Consider the following 8513-nt stretch of genomic DNA (forward strand, 5'->3'; position numbering starts at 1 on the left):
GGGGAAACACGAGGTGGTGATTTGTGGGATTTAGGGAGTGAATTGGGAAAATGGGGTAGGAGAGAGAGATATGAAACACCGGTAAAATGAAAAACACAGGGAAAAATACCTCTTTAAAAATAAAAATTAAAATATCAGAAAATTTATTCAAATAAATATTCAAAATTTATGGTCAAAATAATAATAACAATAACAATAATGAATATTTAACTATTAGTTTAAAAGTTTAACCGAAACAATTAAATTTATAATTAGCAAAACGATTAAAATAAATATAAAATCGTATTTTAAATCAGAGAAAATTCTAGAGAAATTGGGAAAATACAAATACTCTTTTTATAAAAATAATATTTAATATTTAATTATCAGAAAATTATTTAAATCCGTATTAGAAATTTACGGTCATTACAATTGTGATTTAACGAGATGGTGCACGCATGTGATACATCATTTTGTTATTTAAGCCCAAATTGCAGCAATGTATGTACATAATTTTTCGAATTTCAGGTCACGTCCTATATGTAAATGTTTCTAGTCTGCGGAAATTTAAAACTACAGTTACAAATTACAAAATAACAGCTGAATTTTTTTGAGTTCTAAGTGTCACAGCATGAAGTATTGAGTAAAATTATCGCACAATATAAGAGGATAATATTCAAAAGCTAACCGTTGAACAAAGAGAGGAACTATGGAAAGGGGAAAAAAAGAAAATATTGACTTCGGGATGTTAAAACCTTCGTAATTAGTCTTTTGCAGCATCAATGATCCTCTACTCCAACATTTGCAGGAGAACTCAACATGTATAAAATTGATAGCAATGTTGGAGAAGTATAAAGGAGGAAATATAAACATCTTTATATTGAGACAGCGAAAGACTCATTAGTGTTCATCACAGCAACCCCAATCATTTTTAGTGTACATTTCTCTGTCTAATGATGGTTTGAGTAGGGAGTTGAAAAGTGCATTAGATGAATTAATTACTCAAATGAGACATGTTATTCAACTCATAGAGCAAGGCGAAGTGAAACTGGGGAATCAACTCCTGCTTCCTTCACTGTTGATGCATTGAGGAAACACAATTATACATCAACTGCCAATCTCTTGAGCTCCACTATTCTAGAATGTCACACAAAATTATACTGCCAAGTGCTTCCGTAAACCTGCAGAAAATGGAATTATGTCATTCTCGGCAAAAGTCTCGATCTCGATTCGATCTCTAACCGATTTTATTAAGATTGTGTGCAGTTGGGATCCTCGTAAAATCATAGATTCGCAATGCCTACGTCCTTAAAAAAAACTCAAAACCCTAATAAAAGGGACTTCCTACTCACGTGCCGCTTTAAAACTTTCTCCCCGCTCACGTGTCCTTCGAAGCTTTCCCTCTGCAGACTCTGCTCACGTTCCCTTTGAAACTTTCTCTTTTTTTTTTTAATTTCGAGCAAAATAGTTAAAAGCCTTAAATCTCGGTTTTTCTCTCTCAAAGCATTTTTTTGCATAATATAAATTACAAATGATCCGCAAAATCAACGTAAGTGCGTTAAAGGATAATAAAATGAAATGAATAGTAATTTAGTATTACTTAATGTTTAATGTGAGAGATTATTTGTATATTTCATATTTTTATGACAACAACAACACTAGTAGAGATGATAAGCGCATTCAACGTTTTTCTGGATAAGACTACAATACTTGCTAGAAATGACATGAAATCGATATTTGACCAAAAGCCAGAAAGAAACAAAGTTTTCAAGGGGAGAAGTATAATTTAACATCAAAATGAGATTCTTGGGAATGTTTTAGTAATATAAAGTAGTTCTACGTGTAGATAGTTTTGATGGTTTCTAATAGAGATTCTAGTTTTCGTTCTGATAATGCTACATGGAACTTTAAACCTTTAAAAATATTATTATGCATAGGAGGCACGAACGTATACAATCACATAGTCATGAAGATATACAATCAAATCAACATTGTGAATTACCAGATGGCGTACACTTGTGATACATCATTGTGATTTACCTGATGGGCCAAAAAGCTGGCATTTTTCGATCCCACGAGGAGTTAAGGAGTGAAGCTAATAAGAGATTAAGAGCGGAGATTGGAGACATTCTCGGCAAAAGACGCGATCTCGAATCGATCTCTAACTGATTTTATTAAGATCGTGTGTAGTTGGGATCCTCGTAAAATCAGAGATTCATAATGCCCACGTCCTTTAAAAAAACTCAAACCCCTGATAAAAGGGATTTCCTACTCAAGTGTCGCTCTGAAACTTTCTCCCCACTCACGTGTCATTTGAAGCTTTCCCTCTGCAGAGTGCAGACTCTGCTCATTTTCCATTTGAAGCTTTTTTTTTTTAATTTCGAGCAAAATAGTTAAAAGCCTTAAATCTCGGTTTTTCTCTCTCAAAGTCTTTTTTTTTTGTGCATAATACAAAATGCAAATAATCCGCAAAATCAACCTAAGTGCATTAAATGATAATAAAATGAAATGAGTAGTTATATAGTATTACTTAATGTATAATGTGAGAGATTATCTATATATTCCATACTTTTATGACAATAACAACACTAGTTGAGATAATAAGCGCATTCAACGTTTTTCTGGATAAGACTACTATACTTGCTAGAAATGACATGAAGTAGATATTTGGCCATAAGCAAGAAAGAAACAAAGTTTTCATGGGGAAAATATAATTTAACATCAAAATGAGATTATTGGGAATGTTTTAGTAATATAAAGTAGTTCTACGTGTAGATAGTTTTGCTGGCTTCTAATAGAGATTCTAGTTTTCATCCTGATAATGCTACGTGGAACTTTAAACCTTTAAAAATATTATTATGCATAGGAGGTACGAACGTATACAATGACGTAATCATGAAGAGATACAATCAAATCAACATTGTGATTTAACAAGATGGTGCACGCATGTGATACATCATTTTGTTATTTAAGCCCAAATTGTAGCAATGTATGTACATAATTTCTCGAATTTCAGCTCACGTCCAATTTGTAAATGTTTCTAGTCTGCGGAAATTTAAAACTACAGTTACAAATTACAAAATAACAGCTAAATTTTTTTGAGTTCTAAGTGTCACAGCATGTAGTATTGAGTAAAATTATCGCACAATATAAGAGGATAATATTCAAAAGCTAACCGTTGAACAAAGAGAGGAACTATGGAAAGGGGAAAAAAAGAAATATTGACTTCAGGATGTTAAAACCTTCGTAATTAGTCTCTTGCAGCGCAGCATCAATGATCCTCTACTCCATCATTTGCAGGAGAACTCAACATGTATAAAATTGGTAGCAATGTTGGAGAAATATTAAGGAGGAAATATAAACATCTTTATATTGAGACAGCAAAAGACTCATTAGTGTTCATCACAGCAACCCCAATCATTTTTAGTGTACATTTCTCTGTCTAATGATGGTTTGAGTAGGGAGTTGAAAAGTGCATTAGATGAATTAATTACTCAAATGAGACATGTTATTCAACTCATAGAGCAAGGCGAAGTGAAACTGGGGAATCAACTCCTGCTTCCTTCACTGTTGATGCATTGAGGAAACACAATTATACATCAACTGCCAAATCTCTTGAGTCCAGTATTCTAGAATGTCACACAAAATTATACTGCCAAGTGCTTCCGTAAACCTGCAGAAAATGGAATTATGTCATGTTGGCCTCTTTGTTTTGATGATGTTTAACAAACAATTTACCACTAATATTGTTTGTCTAGTGTTTGTGCATTCCTATGTTTTGTAGACAAACAACGTTGTTGGAGGTTGGATGGATTGAGCCTACACGATCATATCAAGAGGAGGTTGGCGGAATAGTGGAGTGAAGTATTGCATTCAAGTTCAAGATCCAAGTTTTAGCTTCATCCGCAAGTGTACCAAGATAGAGCTTCGTTGAAGATCACAAGCTTGGGTATATTTAGTTTAGGTTTTTATACTTGTGTGTTGATACTTTAAGCTCATATTATTCACACACACGTATTTGTTGATTTTATCAAAATATAGGTGTTTTTGTGAAAACATTATTTTATTAGTTTATAGACTTTAATATCAGTTTATACATAGTTTATAAAGTTTATAAAATCATTTTGTAGAGTTTCAAAAGTTTGTTTAAATCAAATGTCAAAACATGTATGTTTCGTTTTCATGTTTTTGGACATATTTGAAAAATGATGGGTTTTCACTATTGGGGAATGCAATTCCAAAAATTCTTTTTGTAACATGTTTATTATCATGTTTATAAACATTTTCCAAAGTTTCATAATTTTTGGAATTTATTTGTTATTTTTAAAGGCACTTTAAAAATCAGTTTTCCAGCATGAACAGTGCCTGTGCATGTTTATAAGTCGACTTATAAACCCTGACAAGTCGACTTATGAACTCCTCTAGAAAGTGCATTTTCTCCTCTGCTAAGTCGACTTATAAAGCAAGGCAAGTCGACTTATATAAGTCGACTTATAACTTTTTATAAGTCTACTTATGAAGTGTTGCACAGTTATGTATTTTTGACCAGTTTACAAAATAAATTATTTCTCTCAAATGGGAAGTGATATTTAAGAAATTCCTTCTCTAACATGTTCATATACACGTTTAGAAGCTTCCCTAAAAATTTTATAATTTTTGGAGTTAATTTACTGTGTCAAATTGATTTTAGAAAATCGGGTGTTTCAGCAGTTTTTAGAATCTGAAATATCTGTATTCAAATATTCATTTCTCACAAATGAGAAGTGATATTTCAGAAATTATTTTTGTAAAATGTTTATTTACATGTTTAGAAACATCCCTCAAAATTTCATAATGTTTAGAGTTGATTTACTATTTTTAACTGATTTTACAAATCCAGATACGCATAATTTTCAGCATCTGCCAAAAACTGTATATGTCATAAGTCGACTCTAAGTCGACTTATCAGAGAGCCGTTGCACAGTAACGGCTAGTTTTCTGTTTTGTTTGTTTTTGGGTTTTTGGTCATTTCCTTGGGGTTTTGGCTGATGTCTTGGGTTGTTATAAATACCCCATTGCATTTACCTCTCCCATCTAACAAGAACAACAAGAGAAAAGTTTTTAAGAGGTTTACAAGTTTTGTTTAAGGGTTTAGTGTTTGTTTAAAAAGCTTTTAAGCATTTACAAGAGTTTGATTTGTGGAGCAAATTTCACAAGAGCAAGTGGAGATCATCCTTGGTGTTTGAGCATTCATTCTTCTCCCTCTCTCTTGTCATCTATAGAGAAGTTTCCTTAAACTCAATTCTAGCATTTTATAAGTTTGTTCTTAATTTCATAAGCTAGATTTCATATTGAGTTTATATTGTTTTATCTCTTTGTTCACACACAACCTATTGAGCTTATTGTATTTACATTCATAGTATAATTTGGGGTTGTGGGTTTGTGACTAAGAGTTGTGCTTAATTGAGTTCTCACCTTGTTAGAGAGAACAATCATTTGTCATATTGTGCCTAATTGTGAGGATTCACTTGTAATACACTTGTACACCGAGAGAAGTGTGTGGTGAGAGACGGGGTCGAATCCAAGAGGAGTGGCGTCGGTTGACGTGCCTAGGGAGAGGTTGTAACCGAGCACTTGAGGAGGAGGACACGGGCTAGGACCAACACTTAGTGTGTGAGGTGTGATTACATAGTGATTGTATTGTGAGGTGTAAACGTTGTTCGGGTGAACGTAGAAAACCCGGTTGTGATAGTGGAGATCTCCTCGAGGTGAGGAGCGGGGACGTAGGTCGTGGGGACCGAACCTCGTAAACATATCGTTTTGTTTGTGATTGCATTGGCGTTCTTATTCTTGTTTTCATATCTTATATCGCCTTTGTGTATTGCTCATCATATTACCCTATCACTTGTGTAGATTGTTTATTTTACCCTTGTGTTAGTTCATATATCCTTGCTCATATATTTGTAATATCTCATTGATAGGATATATTCATTTGTTCATATTGCTTATCCTAGCTTACGTATCTTGTTGTATTTTATACTTGCTAGGATAACTTATTAATTAGTTTTAATTGGCATTTAATCGGATTAGATTAGCATAAGACCCTAATCACCCCCCCTCTAGGGTCTAACAATTGGTATCAGAGCTTGGTGCTCTTTGATTTAAGGTCTAACCACCTTGAGTTAAAGATCCAAGTTATCTTATTTGTGCTAATCTAGTTATGATTGCATTTGTCTTGCTTGCATATGTTCATATATATATCTTGAATATGAATGTATTTTGTTTAGGCTATAAATCCAATGTTGCTCCTAAATTCATTAATTTTCCCTATGCACAATGGGCTTCTAGATTTAAACTATTTGTTGAATCTAGAAATATTGACTTATGGAAAATTATTGATTGTGCTTATATTGTGCCCACATTGGAGAAATCCAAGTGGAGCGATCATGATAAGAAAATGTTTAATATGAACAAGTTTTTGTTAGAGTATTTGCTTAATGCCTTTGACTCATCATTTTCTAACAAATTTGTTCATTTTGATAGTGCTTACAATTTATGGAAATTCATAGAAGCACATCAAGGCAACTTGGAGGAAATCCGACGTAGTTTGGAGGATTGTTCTTCAAGTGAGTGTGGAGCATCATCATGCACACGGCCACTAGGCGATAGCCCTAGTGTGGTAAGCGATTCGGAATCCGAAAGTGATATATCCATCAATGAACTCGCTTGTGCATATGAGAAATTATTGCATGCCTATACAAAATTACAAAATAATTTTATTGATCTTAAAAGCAAGCATGTAGAATTGAAATCCGATCATGAGAAGCTAGTGTCCAAATTTGACATCATTGAAAATGAAAATATAATGCTTAAAGAAAACAATGATATGTTAAATTTGAAAAATAAAAAATTAACCTCATCCATCACTAGCTTATCTCATGTTAAAAATAATGCCATGTTAGAAGTAGAGAACATACAAAATGATACCGCTTCTTTTATAAATAACAATATATGTTCTACTTCTAATAACAATACTTGTATGCATAATGATGAGTTGAATCATGTTAAGGATCACATATCATCTTTAGATTCAACCCTTAAAACATGTATTGTTAATCATGATAAGCTTATGAACATGTGTGCTAAGTCTCATGCTAAAACATCTAAACATCCTATTCATCATGCACACATGTATAGCAAAGTCTACAAATGCACAAATTGCGGTCGTAAAGGCCATCTTGCTAGATTTTGCTATGATGCACATAACCCCACCAAGATTCACTTTAATCCTCCTTGTGCATCTCATCAAGCTTCATCATCACATTTTGCACACACACATGCACATGCATCTATTTCTCATCATAAGCATGCTAATGTGTATAAATGTGTTCTATGTGGTCGTTTTGGCCATTTGGCAAAGTTTTGCTTTGATTTGAAAAAGAATTCTAGTTTGCCAAATGTTTCTAGTAGAACACATGTTTTTAAATGTGATGTTTGTGGTAGATTTGGCCATTTGGCGAAGTTTTGCTATGATTTGAAAAAATGTTCAAACTTGCCAAATTTCTCAAGTAAACCACCTTTGCTTAAAAATGTTTTACACTTGCAAAATAATTTTAAAAGACCATCCATGTTTGCAAATGATTCTAATGTTTCCCGTGCACAACCGTTTGGTCAACATAAGCAAATGCTTCCTTTCCATTGTACTTATTGCAATCGGAAGGGTCATTTGAGTAATTATTGCTATGACTGATCCCGTGCACCATATATGTCCAAGAGGGTTCATAACCCTAGGACTTTGAGCTTTAATGATAGGGGTCATGTCCCTAATCTCTTAGGTACCAAGAGTAATTTGGTGCCAAAATAATTTTTAAAGCCAAGAATTTTAGTGTTTTTTTTCTTTTCTTGATTTTGAAAATTATATCTTTAAAATCTTTTAGTTATGAAAACAATTTTTCTTGTATCAAAATCTTTTGTTTTCATGATTATTTTTTTTGTTTGATGAGAGGACTATGTTTATATAACCCTCCGGATTTATTGGGTGTTTATTCCCAAATCATGTTTACCGGATGCTAGAATGATTATATGGGTTGAAACAAGCTTAAGAGCTTGATATATTGTTGCATCTCTTGAAATTCTTTTGTCAAAGAGTTTGTTTTGATTTATTGCTTTGAATTCATTATATTTCACTTATATGATGATATTTATGTGTTTGTGCTTATGGATCATCTATTCGTGCCTTATAATGTATTCCATATGTGGTTTGATCAAATCCCACAAAGAAAATTTTCTTGATTGATCAAACATCGTTTTTGGATTTAAACTTTGATTTATGATTTCTTTTGGTTGATTTGTTTTCAGTTGAAAACTTTTTGCATGATTCTCATGTTCCTCTTCTTTTGATTTCATAAATCTATTCTTATACATGGTTTTTTATAATGAGACACTATCTTTATAATGTCATATCATTATGTGTCCTCATTGTATCTTGTTTGTATGTGAGTGATGCTTAGCATATCTTTTCATTTATGCTCGCTCACATATTTGCCATGATCTTT

Source organism: Asparagus officinalis, chromosome 4, assembly GCF_001876935.1.
Source record: "Asparagus officinalis chromosome 4, Aspof.V1, whole genome shotgun sequence".
Lineage (NCBI taxonomy): Eukaryota > Viridiplantae > Streptophyta > Magnoliopsida > Asparagales > Asparagaceae > Asparagus > Asparagus officinalis.